Raw genomic sequence first — 11021 nt, 5'->3', positions numbered from 1 at the left:
CAGATTGGGTGTGGTGTTAGAGTGTAGTGTTGGGGTGTAAGGAGAAGTGTTGGGTAATGTTAATAATGCAAACTATTTTTCTCGTGTCTATTGAGAGAGAGAGAGAGAGAGAGAGAGAGAGAGAGAGAGAATTTCTTATACAACACTGTTCAATAATAATAATAATAATAATAATAATAATAATAATAATAATAATAATAAACGTTACTCATAATAAAAACACAGGTAGATAAAATCGCCTTCTCAATATATTAACATTTTTCTTAAGTGTTTCAGGTGTAGTGAGGAATATTGGCTCAAAATATTGCATGACGTGAAGATTAGACACCCCTTTGTTTACCTGATGATTAAACACCGTAACGCTATCTGGGGGGGTTAGGTTAAGTGAAAGGTCAGGATGGGTTGGGTTATGTAAGAATGGCGGCATACCGAGATGTCACGGGTTCGATTCCCGGGCCGGTGAAAGTTGTTTGGACATACTTCCTAGCCCCCATTAGTCCCTGTTCACCTAGCAGTAAAGTAGGTACCTGTTGTAAGTCGAAAAGAAGCGAATTAGTATTCAGGGACAAGTTTTTGGAGCTTCCAAAAACTTGCTGACATTAACCCTTGACTCTTCAGGCTTCTACGCCCTTGACTCATGAGACATAAAGGCAAGCATGAACTTAGCATGCTTCCCTGTTGAGCGCTGTAAACGCTTCTGTGCTTCACCTTACACAAGGATGTAGGGGAGTGCCCAATAAAAAAAAAATAGCGGAAACTGCAGCGGGTCTATTGGCCCATACTAGGCAGCCCAACCTATATTTGAAGCTACCCAGCGTGTTCGAGTTAATGATCATGTTCGGTAACTTTTCCAGGTCAGGACAGGTTAGGTTAGGTCAGGATAAGTGAGCGTTAGGGTGTTTAATTATCAAGTGAACTAAGCCAGGTGAGCCTAACCTTCAGATGATGCCGTCAAAATATTGTATGATAAACGTGAACAGCAACCTGAGCTTAAGACTGCTGACAGGGTGTTGATGGTGATGTTGGCGCCATGAACGGGGACGAAGGATGTTGTGAGATAACCACAAACACACACGTCACAACACGTCATCAGTGCTGGAGGAATGACACCATAGCAACGCGCTGGTGGTGGCGGCTGGCGGCGGCTGGTGGCGGCGGCGGCGTTGTCGGCGGCGGAAGTGGAGGCAAGTGTGTGTGGTCGCCGCCACCGTCAGTTCCCCGCCGCATCTTACCCGTGACGCTGGTGACGGTGTGTGACGGCGGTAAACACATATACAGCCTCCTACAACGACAGTGTGGCAGACTGTGTCATTGTTTGTTTGTTTACACTAGTGTCTGTCAAGTGGGAGGGGGAGGAGGGAGCAGACACCCCCCACCCCCCCTCTAACATACACAACACTAAAACAAAATCAAATCGGAAATGTTTCCTTCAAATAGGAAATTCTCCCTCTGTGGTGAGCGAGGGAGAGGAAGGGAGGAATGGATATAAGGGAGTGTATCCAGGGAGAGACATCATCACGGCCAGTATCGGCATAACACGTCATGGAGTCTTCCGTTCTTGTGAATTTTCCGGGAGTGGAGGCAGGCCGCTACACACAGCCTGTCACCTGTAGCTGGGCCTGCAACACTGTGGGGGCGCGGGCACACGACACACAGGGTGTAAGGGAGGCAGGACGCACCTAGGGAGGCAGTACACAGGGGGCAGGGAGAGTGAGGGGAGGCCAGATAGCACGGCACGACCCCTCCCTCGGGTTCTCTCTACACGTGTGAGGACAACACGCGCCGCTCACTGCCCCGCGCTCCCCCCTCCCGCCCCCCTCCCTCCCCATTGCCACACACCGCCACACACCCATTACTCCCCAGCCTCACCATTACCCATTAATCCCTCCCTTCAGGCACACGCGGATTAACACCAACACATAGACGCCAACTGGACTGTATCCTAGCCCTCCTGCAGGACTACCGAGGAACTACAGCAGGAGAGGAGTGAGTTATCCTTATCTCTCACGTAGGAGTTACCAGCGAGGGATTACCAACAGGAATATATACAGTAAACGCGTATGGTCCACTCATCGACTACCTCCACCAGCCAATCAGCGCTAAGATGATCCTTTACCAGCCTGGGGATATACAGGAAAAATAACTGCCTGACGAGTGTATGTGTACAGCATCAGACGGTGTGTGTGTATGTATGTGTGTGTATATATATAGACACCAGCGTGGAAATTTACCATCCGCTCGGCATTCACAAATCCGTTTTCTATTAGGGGGAGAGAGAGAGAGAGAGAGGGGGGGGGGGGGGGGGGGACAGGTCCAAACATTCACAAGTGCACTAAATTTAGCTTAATTCCTTCCCTGCTGGCATTATTAGCACCGGTAAGCGCAGGTCGACTAACACAATACCTCCTAACTGTCGTGTCTCCTAATCGGCCCCAGCAAGAATTAACATACAAGACCTTTTTTTATTATTTCAATTTGAATTTTAACCGGCGGACCGTTCACAGGTGCGTTAACTTGACCGTAATGACCGTCAACAAGCGTTCGTACACTCAGACAATACCGTGTTAAGTGTAATGTATCCACTTAACTCCCCTTAACCCAAACTCCCCACCCCTTACCTCCCCTTAACCCATACTCCCCACCCCTTAACCCAAACTCCCCACCCCTTAACCCATGGTCCCCACCCCTTAACCCATGCTCCCCACCCCTCCCCTTAACATTACATAACATGGCATTCGTGGGTTAAAAAAAATTCATGGATTCTTCAATAAAATGTTAAATTAAAAAAAACTTCCATTAACATTAACCCAACTCGGATAAGTCGACCTTAATTAAAAACACGGATTAACTTTTTTCATACACCGGATTAACGACAACTAATAAAAAACTAATTATCTTTTAAAATTAACAAATAAAATACTAATTTCCCCCCCAAAATAGCCAATTTGGGCGGGAAATTTGATACAAGAGGGACAAATCGCGCCAACACACACACACACAACCACCTTGTCTTTTAACCACCGCCAAATCGCCAAATCAAATCATATTGTAATTTCCTTTGAGGTGAATAAAGTTGATTGCATCTGCTATGAATATGTCAATTATGAATGAAATCAGTTGAGGTAGATGGAAAGTAGAGCCATTTATCTACACCCGGATGTTAGCTAGGTAGGTGGTGGAAGCGGGAGGGTGAGAGATTGTGTTATTTTATTCAGAACACGACCAGAGATAAGGGGATGACTGTTAGTGGTATCCTGTGCGTGTGTGTGTGTGTGTGTGGGTGTGTGTGTGTGTGGGTGTGTGTGTGTGTGTGTGTGTGTGTGTGTGTGTGTGTGTGGGTGTGTGAATAACTCTTAGAAAATCATTAAATATATTCCATTAAACTTCCGTGCCCAATAACAGTTCATAAGCTGCGTTTCAGTGAGTGAGTTAGTCAATTGTTTTCTCGTTTCACTATTAATCCTCGCCGCGTGTCTTGGTTTTGTCTGTCTGTCTGTCTGTACCAATTGTAGGTCATGGCCCCATTCCAAATATGACCCCATTCCTAATATGACCCAATTTGAAATATGATCCCTTTCCAAATATAGACCCATTCCAAATATGACCCCATTCCAAATATTGACCCATTCCAAATATGTCCCCATTCCAAATATAGACCCATTCCAAATATGGACCCATTCCAAATATGACCCCATTCCAAATTGACATATTGGCCGCATTGCAAGTTATATTCAATATAGTATTCTGATACCTTGATTAAACACCAACACACAGGCATGTACTCCGTGCGTGTGGTTGCTCTTGTCTTCCTCCTCCCTCACCCCTTCCTCCTCCTCACCCCTTCCTCCTCCTCTTCCCTCACCCCTTCCTCCTCCTCCTCTTCCTCCCTCACCCCTTCCTCTCCTCTTCCTCACCCCTTCCTCCTCCTCCTCCCTCACCCCTTCCTCCTCCTCTTCCCTCACCCCTTCCTCCTCCTCCTCTTCCCTCACCCCTTCCTCCTCTTCCCTCACCCCTTCCTCCTCCTCCTCCTCCCTCCACCCTTCCTCCTCCTCCTCTTCCCTCACCCCTTCCTCCTCCTCCTCTTCCCTCACCCCTCCTCCTCTTCCCTCACCCCTTCCTCCTCCTCCAGTAGTTCACTAAGGAAGATCACATCTTGGTCACCATTCATCAAGGGGAGCGGGTCGGCCTCCTCCCTGGGCGGCAGTGATTCATGGTGGGCGGCCGGCCTCCCACCCATCCTCAGTTCTATTGCCACCCACCCACTCCCTCAGAGCCACCCAATCTGTCTTACACCCACCCACCCACTCGTCGATTAGTTAACATCTTGTGACCCCAAGCCGCCCATTACCTTTACCGCCCACTCTCTGTTCCACCCACCCGTGTCTCCTAACTGGGTGGCCATACACGTGTCCTCGCTGATTGGTTCGTGACGGACATCTAAAAGGAGTGTTCCTCGGCTCCTGATTGGTTCATTGACGACCTGACAATGTTATACATCGGCTCGCTCCTGATTGGTCCATTGGCGTAAGGAGTTGTTTTTGGCTCCCGATTGGCTCGTTGACGTAACTGAATTGTTTCCTGGCTCCTGATTGGTTTACTGTCGTAGATGAGTTAACTCCAGGCTCCTTATTGGTCCATTGGGGTAAGGGGGTAGTTTCCTGGCTGATTGGTTCGTAGACGTAAGAGGGTTGTTTCCTGTCCCTTGATTGGTTCGTTGGCGTAAGGGAGTAGTTTCCTGGCTCCTGATAGGTTCATTAGCATAAGTTCATTGAAGAACAAAATTAACAAGAACAAAATAATAAACAACAAGAACTTTATCACTAACTACCTCCCACGACAGCTAACAAGGGAGGGAATGGTTCGTCTCCAATTATATTACCTAAATCACCTCACCACCACGCGCATTCTGGCTTATGATTGGTCCGTGTGTGTGTGTGCTCCTGATTGGTCGAAATAGGTCTAATAGGGATAGTTGTAGTGATTATGTATGATACACTCTCTCTATCGCCCTGTCTCTCTCTTCGTCTACCTCTCCCTGTCTTCCGTCTACATCTCCCTGTCTCTCTCTCTCCTCTGTCTCTCCGTCTACCTCTCCATGTCTCTTCCTCTACCTCTCTCATGTCTCTACCTCTCTGTCTCCGTCTCCTCTCTGTCTCCCCTTCATTAGCGACACAGTATCCCGGGTCAGGCACGACAGCGTGTCAGAAACACGTTTGGCTGGTGGCGGTGGAGGGAGGAGGGAGGAGGGGAGGAGGAGGAGAGGTTGAAGGAGGGAAGGAGGAGAGGGAAGGAGGGAAGGAGGAAGGAAGTAAGGCGAGGCTGCGGGATGTCTGGGGGAGGGAGGTAAGCAGGGAAAGGAGGGAGGGAGTAAGGAGGAAAGAAGAAGATTGAGGGAAGAAAGTAAGGAGGGAGGGGAGGGAGGAGGGAAGAAAGTAAGGAGGGAGGGAGTGAAGGAGGAAGAAAGAAGGTTGAAGGAAGGAGGGAGTAAAGAAGGGAAGGAGGAAGGGAAGAAGGCTAGAAGGAGGGAAGTGGGATGGAGGGAAGGAGGAAGGAAGGGTAGAGGGAGGAGGAAGGAAGGGTAGAGGAGGAGGAAGTAGGAGGAGGAGGTAGGAGGAGGGGGGGGGGGTGGGGGGGGGGGGAGGGAAGGTAGAGGAGGGAGGTGCTGCAAGACCTCAGCTGATCCCGCTTCTGCAAGTTGCTATGTATTGATCTCGCGCCCGTTCCTCCTCCCCCTCCCTCTGTCCCTCCTCCCTCCCCACTCCCTCCTTCCTCAGCCTCTCCTTCCCTCCTCAGTCACTCCCTCACTCCCTCCCCCCCCCCTCAAGTGGTGTTTGTTGACGGAGAGAAATGAAGCTGTCTGTCTGTCTGTCTTCTATGATAACTGTCCATCAGACTGTCTGTCTGTGTCTGTCTGTTTGCCATTCGCGTGTGTGTCAGTGTTTGTGGATTAAAATACCTGACTAGACAAAACGAATTACTTTAATATAGCTAGGTCAGGTCAGGTCAGGTTAGATCAGGTCAGGTCAGGTCAGGTTAGATCAGGTCAGGTCAGGTCATGTTATGTCAGGTCAGGTTAGATCAGATCAGGTCAGGTCAGGTTAGGTCAGATCAGGTCAGGCCAGGTTAGATCAGATCAGGTCAGGTCAGGTTAGGTCAGATCAGGTCATGTTATGTCAGGTCAGGTCAAACTAGGAAACTACCAGACACATTTTAACAAGCGTACACAATAGCAGCCATTTTTAATTATGAAGGACGTACCCCCCCCGACCTACCCCCAGCTGTCCTGCTCACCAACTCGACGCTGAGATAATGTTGTGCTCTAAATGGACGCGTTGGCAACCCCTCCTCCTCCTAGCGCTCTGTGTATTACTAGAGGGGGGGTGAGAGGTGATGGGGGAGGGTGAGGGTGATGGGGGAGGGGTGATGGTGGGGTGGGGTGAGGGGTGATGGGGAGGGGTGAGGTGATGGGGGAGGGTGATGGGGGGAGGGTGAGGGGTGATGGGGGGTCGGTTCTCACGATCTCATCTCTCGTTTGCCACATCACCATTTTCTTGTCCCCCTCCCTCCTCTTTCTGGGCCGCAATAGTAAGGAAAGTTGGCATGATGCTGTTTTTTGGAACGTGTGTGTGTGTGTGTGGAGTTACATTAGATTAGGAGGTCAAGGAGGTCAGATCAGGTTAGGTTAGACATATAGTTTTCAGGTTAGGTTAGGTAAATTTAGGTCAAGTTAGGTTAGGTTAATTTAGATCAAGTTAGATTAGGTTAACTTAATTAGGCTTAAAGTTAGGTCAGGTCAGGTCAGGTCAGGTCAGGTCAGATATTGATGTTCAAATATCTTAATATTTCCTGAATCATAAAATAAACAAAACAAAATTAATTTTCATGTAAACAACAAAATCAAACAAATAACAACAAAAACAAACAAAAAATAATCAAAGAAACTCTAATTAAACAACAATAACCACCACCACCACCACACAAACACACCTTTGTTCCTGTAATGAGAGAGAGAGAGAGAGAGAGAGAGAGAGCCACCAACCAAATTCAACAAACACACACACACACACACCTGAGAGAGAGAGAGAGAGAGCCACCAACCAACCAAAACACACACACACACACACCTGGAGAGAGAGAGAGAGAGAGAGAGCCACCAACCAACCAACAAACACACACACACACACCTGAGAGAGAGAGAGAGAGAGAGAGCCACCAACCAACCAACAAACACACACACACACACCCGAGAGAGAGAGAGAGAGAGAGAGAGAGAGAGAGAGAGAGAGAGAGAGAGCCACCAACCAACCAACAAACACACACACACACACCCTGAGAGAGAGAGAGAGAGAGAGAGAGAGAGAGAGAGAGAGAGAGAGAGAGAGAGAGAGAGAGCCACCAACCAACCAAATGTAAACACACACACACACACACACACACCTGAGAGAGAGAGAGAGAGAGAGAGAGAGAGAGAGAGAGAGAGAGAGAGAGAGAGAGAGAGAGAGAGAGTCAACAACCAACACACACAAACACACACACACACACACACACCCCAGAGAGAGAGAGCCACACATCACCTAAGTCGTTGTGGGAGTAGTTAAGGTGCCGATCCGTGGCTCTGTTCCACTTCAGGATGCCTATAACAGTGCCAAGAGGCGGGTCAAGGTTAATACTGGTTAATAATGGTGAAAATAATGGTTAATAATAATGGGTAAATCATGGTAGTCATAATAGTGGTGATAATAATGGTGTGTGTGTGTGTGTGTGTGTGTGTGTGTGTGTGTGTGTGTGTGTGTGTGTGTGTGTGTGTAAGGAAAACAGCCACACCATCATATATACTGTACATAACACCGAAAATCTCATCAAAATCACAATCATTTACAATCTGTGTGTTAGCTGCTTCTTGCCCCCCTATCAACAACACTCCCAACATAGCACTTTCTTCCCGCTCCAGCCCCTACATAGCACTTTCTTCCCGCACCAGCCCTCTCTAGCCCCCAACATAGCACTTTCTTCCCACACCAACCCTCTCTAGCCCCCAACATAGCACTTTCTTCCCGCTCCAGCCCTCTCTAGCCCCCAACATAGCACTTTCTTCCCGCTCCAGCCCCCTTAGCCCCCTCCCTCAGCCCCTTTATACCTCACTTCCCTTTAAGGCGAGGGATGATCGTCTCAGTTCATCACTCACCAAGACTCTCCATTAAAACAACAAGTGTGTAAAGTTGAGTTCGGGTTTTTCGGAAACTGAGTCCGGATTTAAGAAGTTGGGACCGGATTTAAGAAGTTGGGACCGGATTTTCGAAGTTGGGACCGGATTTAAGAAGTTGGGACCGGATTTTCGAAGTTGGGACCGGATTTTCGAGTTGGAGGCCGGATTTTCGAAGTTTGGGACCGGATTTTCTTAGTCTGAGTCCGGATTTTCAAAGTTTGTACCGGATTTTTCAAATTTGGGCCGGATTTACGAAGTTTGGGATCGGATTTTTGAAGATGGGACCGATGGAGTAGAGTATAAGAGAACTAGTTTGGTTAATTAGCCGTAACTTACTGACTTGACTGATCACCAACTACACGGAGAGTGGGTTTTCCTAGACGTACGATTGTGTTATTATTAAAAATTGAGATAAACAAATATATTTTCTCTGTCTTTCTCTTATCAACTTGTAAACAGATCCAATAATGACGTCTAAGCCTGATAATGACGTCATCCACACCAGCTAATGATATTATTCCCCTTATGATGACGTCACCGCCACCAGCCAATAAAGTAATTTCCCGATAATGACGTCACCTCAACCAACCAATAATGTCATGACCAGACACCAGTGCCGTACCCCTGAACATGACGTCACTCGATATGCCAAGCGATGTAGAAAATGGGAAACCGAAGCCAATTTTCCACTCATAATCTTCCGGTGAATTTGTTTGTTGAAATAACGTTCCACTTATGTGTGTGTGTGTGTGTTGTGGGTGGTGGTGATGGGTGCAGGTAATGGGAGTAGTACTGGGTGGTGGGTGGCGGGTGGGTGGTGATGGTGGGTGGCGGGCGGTGCTTATGGGACAGACTCTTGAAGGTTTACGACCGAGAGAGAGAGAGAGAGAGAGACTTCCAGCCACCTCACACTTCAGGCCGCGTGGGGTCCGCCTCCTCCAAGTGCCATAACCTAACCTAACCTAACTAAGAGAGATAAAAGTAACGGCCAAGTAACAGAGATCGAGTAACAGTAATTTCGACGTCATTATGGTCACACACACACACACACACACACACACACACACACACACACACACACACACACACACACACACACAATAATATGATGGTGCCACATACCTCTCACTTACCTTAATGAAGTGCCATGCCTGCTGGGTTAGTATCGTCTTCAAATGCCACTGTGACCTTTAAGTACATCATGACCTAGCATGAGTGCCACCCATGACCTGGCCCTCAAGCGCACTAAGACCTGGCCCTCAAGCACCAGTATGAGTTGGCCCTGTACTCACCCACAAGAGGTACCACCTGGCTCTTGACCAACAAAAATAGACTTGATCCTCACCGATATTACCTGAAAGACACCAAGACAAAACACATTAATGACATACAGGTGTTAAGGTCAGATCAAGGAGGAGAGAGAGAGAGAGAGAGAGAGAGAGAGAGAGAGAGAGAGAGAGAGGAGAGAGGAGAGAGATACCACTTAACACAACTCCTATCTCGTAATAACATAACAATTATCTCGAAGCAATGACTTAGATTATGTTCCAAGCCAATGAAGACCATGGGAGAATTAGATTACTTTCTGGAGGGGGGAGGGTGGGGAGGGGGAGGGAGGGGGTGGGGGGTGGGAAGGGGTGAGGGAGGTGGAGGGGGAAGGGGGGGAGGGAGGGGATGAAGGTGGATGGGTGGGAAGGGAAGGGATGAAGCAGCCGGGTCGACAAACTTCAAGACTCCCTTCACTAGTAATGGGACATCTGCTCCTTCAAGACCCTCCAAGACCCTTCATGACCTTCCAAGACCCTCCAAAACCCCCCAAGCCACTAAAATAGGACGTGTTATTAAATCTGACGAGGACTCAGCAAAACTACAGGAAGATCTAAACAAATTTTTCGAATGGTTTGAAAAATGGCAGATGAAATTCAACGTGGACAAATGTAAAGTACTCAGTATAGGAGACGTAAACAGGGAAACCAGATACCAGATGAACAACGATGCCATAGAGAAATCCGACTGCGAGAGAGATTTAGGAGTAATGATAAGTAGGAACCTTAAGCCAAGTAAACAATGTGTTTTTGCTCGTAACAAGGCTAATAAAGTACTTGGGTTCATACAAAGGAGTGTTAGTTACAAGACTTGAGGTCATCCTAAAACTGTATCTTGCTCTTGTGAGACCACACCTGGATTATACAGTTCAGTCTCTGGTCACCAGATACAGAATGGATATAGAATCATTGGAAAGAATTCAGAGGAGAATGACAAGACTAATCCCGGGCATTAGGAACCTTGAGTATAGAGACAGGTTAAAGCATCTTAATTTGCACTCCCTTGAGAGACGTAGAGCGAGGGGCGACCTGATAGAGGTGTATAAGGAAGTCAGGCTAAAACAAAGGACATTACAAAGGTACTCAAACTATCCAACCAGGAGCGAACTCGTAACAATGGTTTTAAATTAGACAAATTTAGATTTAGGCGCGAAATAGGTAAACACTGGTTTGGAAACAGAGTAGTGGATGAATGGAACAAGTTACCAAATATCGTCATTAACTCGAATACGCTGAATAGCTTCAAACATAGGTTGGATGCTTATATGAGCAATGGGGGTTGGGTGTAAACGGGACTGCCCAGTATGGGCCAATAGGTCCGCTGCAGTTTCCTCCATTCTTACGTTCTTATGTAAGACCTCTCCAAGAACCATCAAGACCAGGCGGTTGTCACCATCTCCTGCCCTGACCCCTGAAGAGACAACCCCCATCCCCTCCCCCCCTTAAGATCCGTCAGACTACCTACCCCAGCGAGAGGTTAAGGGGGGAGT

General features: G+C 47.9%; 1 protein-coding gene across 4 annotated transcripts in view; it reads right to left on the bottom strand.

Moving 5' to 3' along the window:
- Positions 1–1760, bottom strand: part of LOC121869077 (solute carrier family 12 member 6-like) — a 149071-nt gene extending 147311 nt beyond the window's left edge. For 3 of the 4 annotated variants that reach the window (XM_042370209.1, XM_042370211.1, XM_042370212.1), the window contains exon 1: positions 1680–1758. The gene's annotated coding sequence lies outside the window, so the exon portion shown is untranslated. Of the gene's footprint in view, positions 1–1679 lie in introns of all 4 variants that reach the window. The other variant, XM_042370210.1, reaches the window with a different exon arrangement.
- Positions 1761–11021: the final 9261 nt, after the last annotated feature.

This window comes from Homarus americanus, unplaced genomic scaffold (assembly GCF_018991925.1).
Source record: "Homarus americanus isolate GMGI-L3 unplaced genomic scaffold, GMGI_Hamer_2.0 scaffold24694, whole genome shotgun sequence".
NCBI classification, from domain to species: domain Eukaryota; kingdom Metazoa; phylum Arthropoda; class Malacostraca; order Decapoda; family Nephropidae; genus Homarus; species Homarus americanus.
The sequence above is the reverse complement of the archived record's forward strand: the minus strand, read 5'-3'. Positions and strand labels throughout refer to the sequence as shown.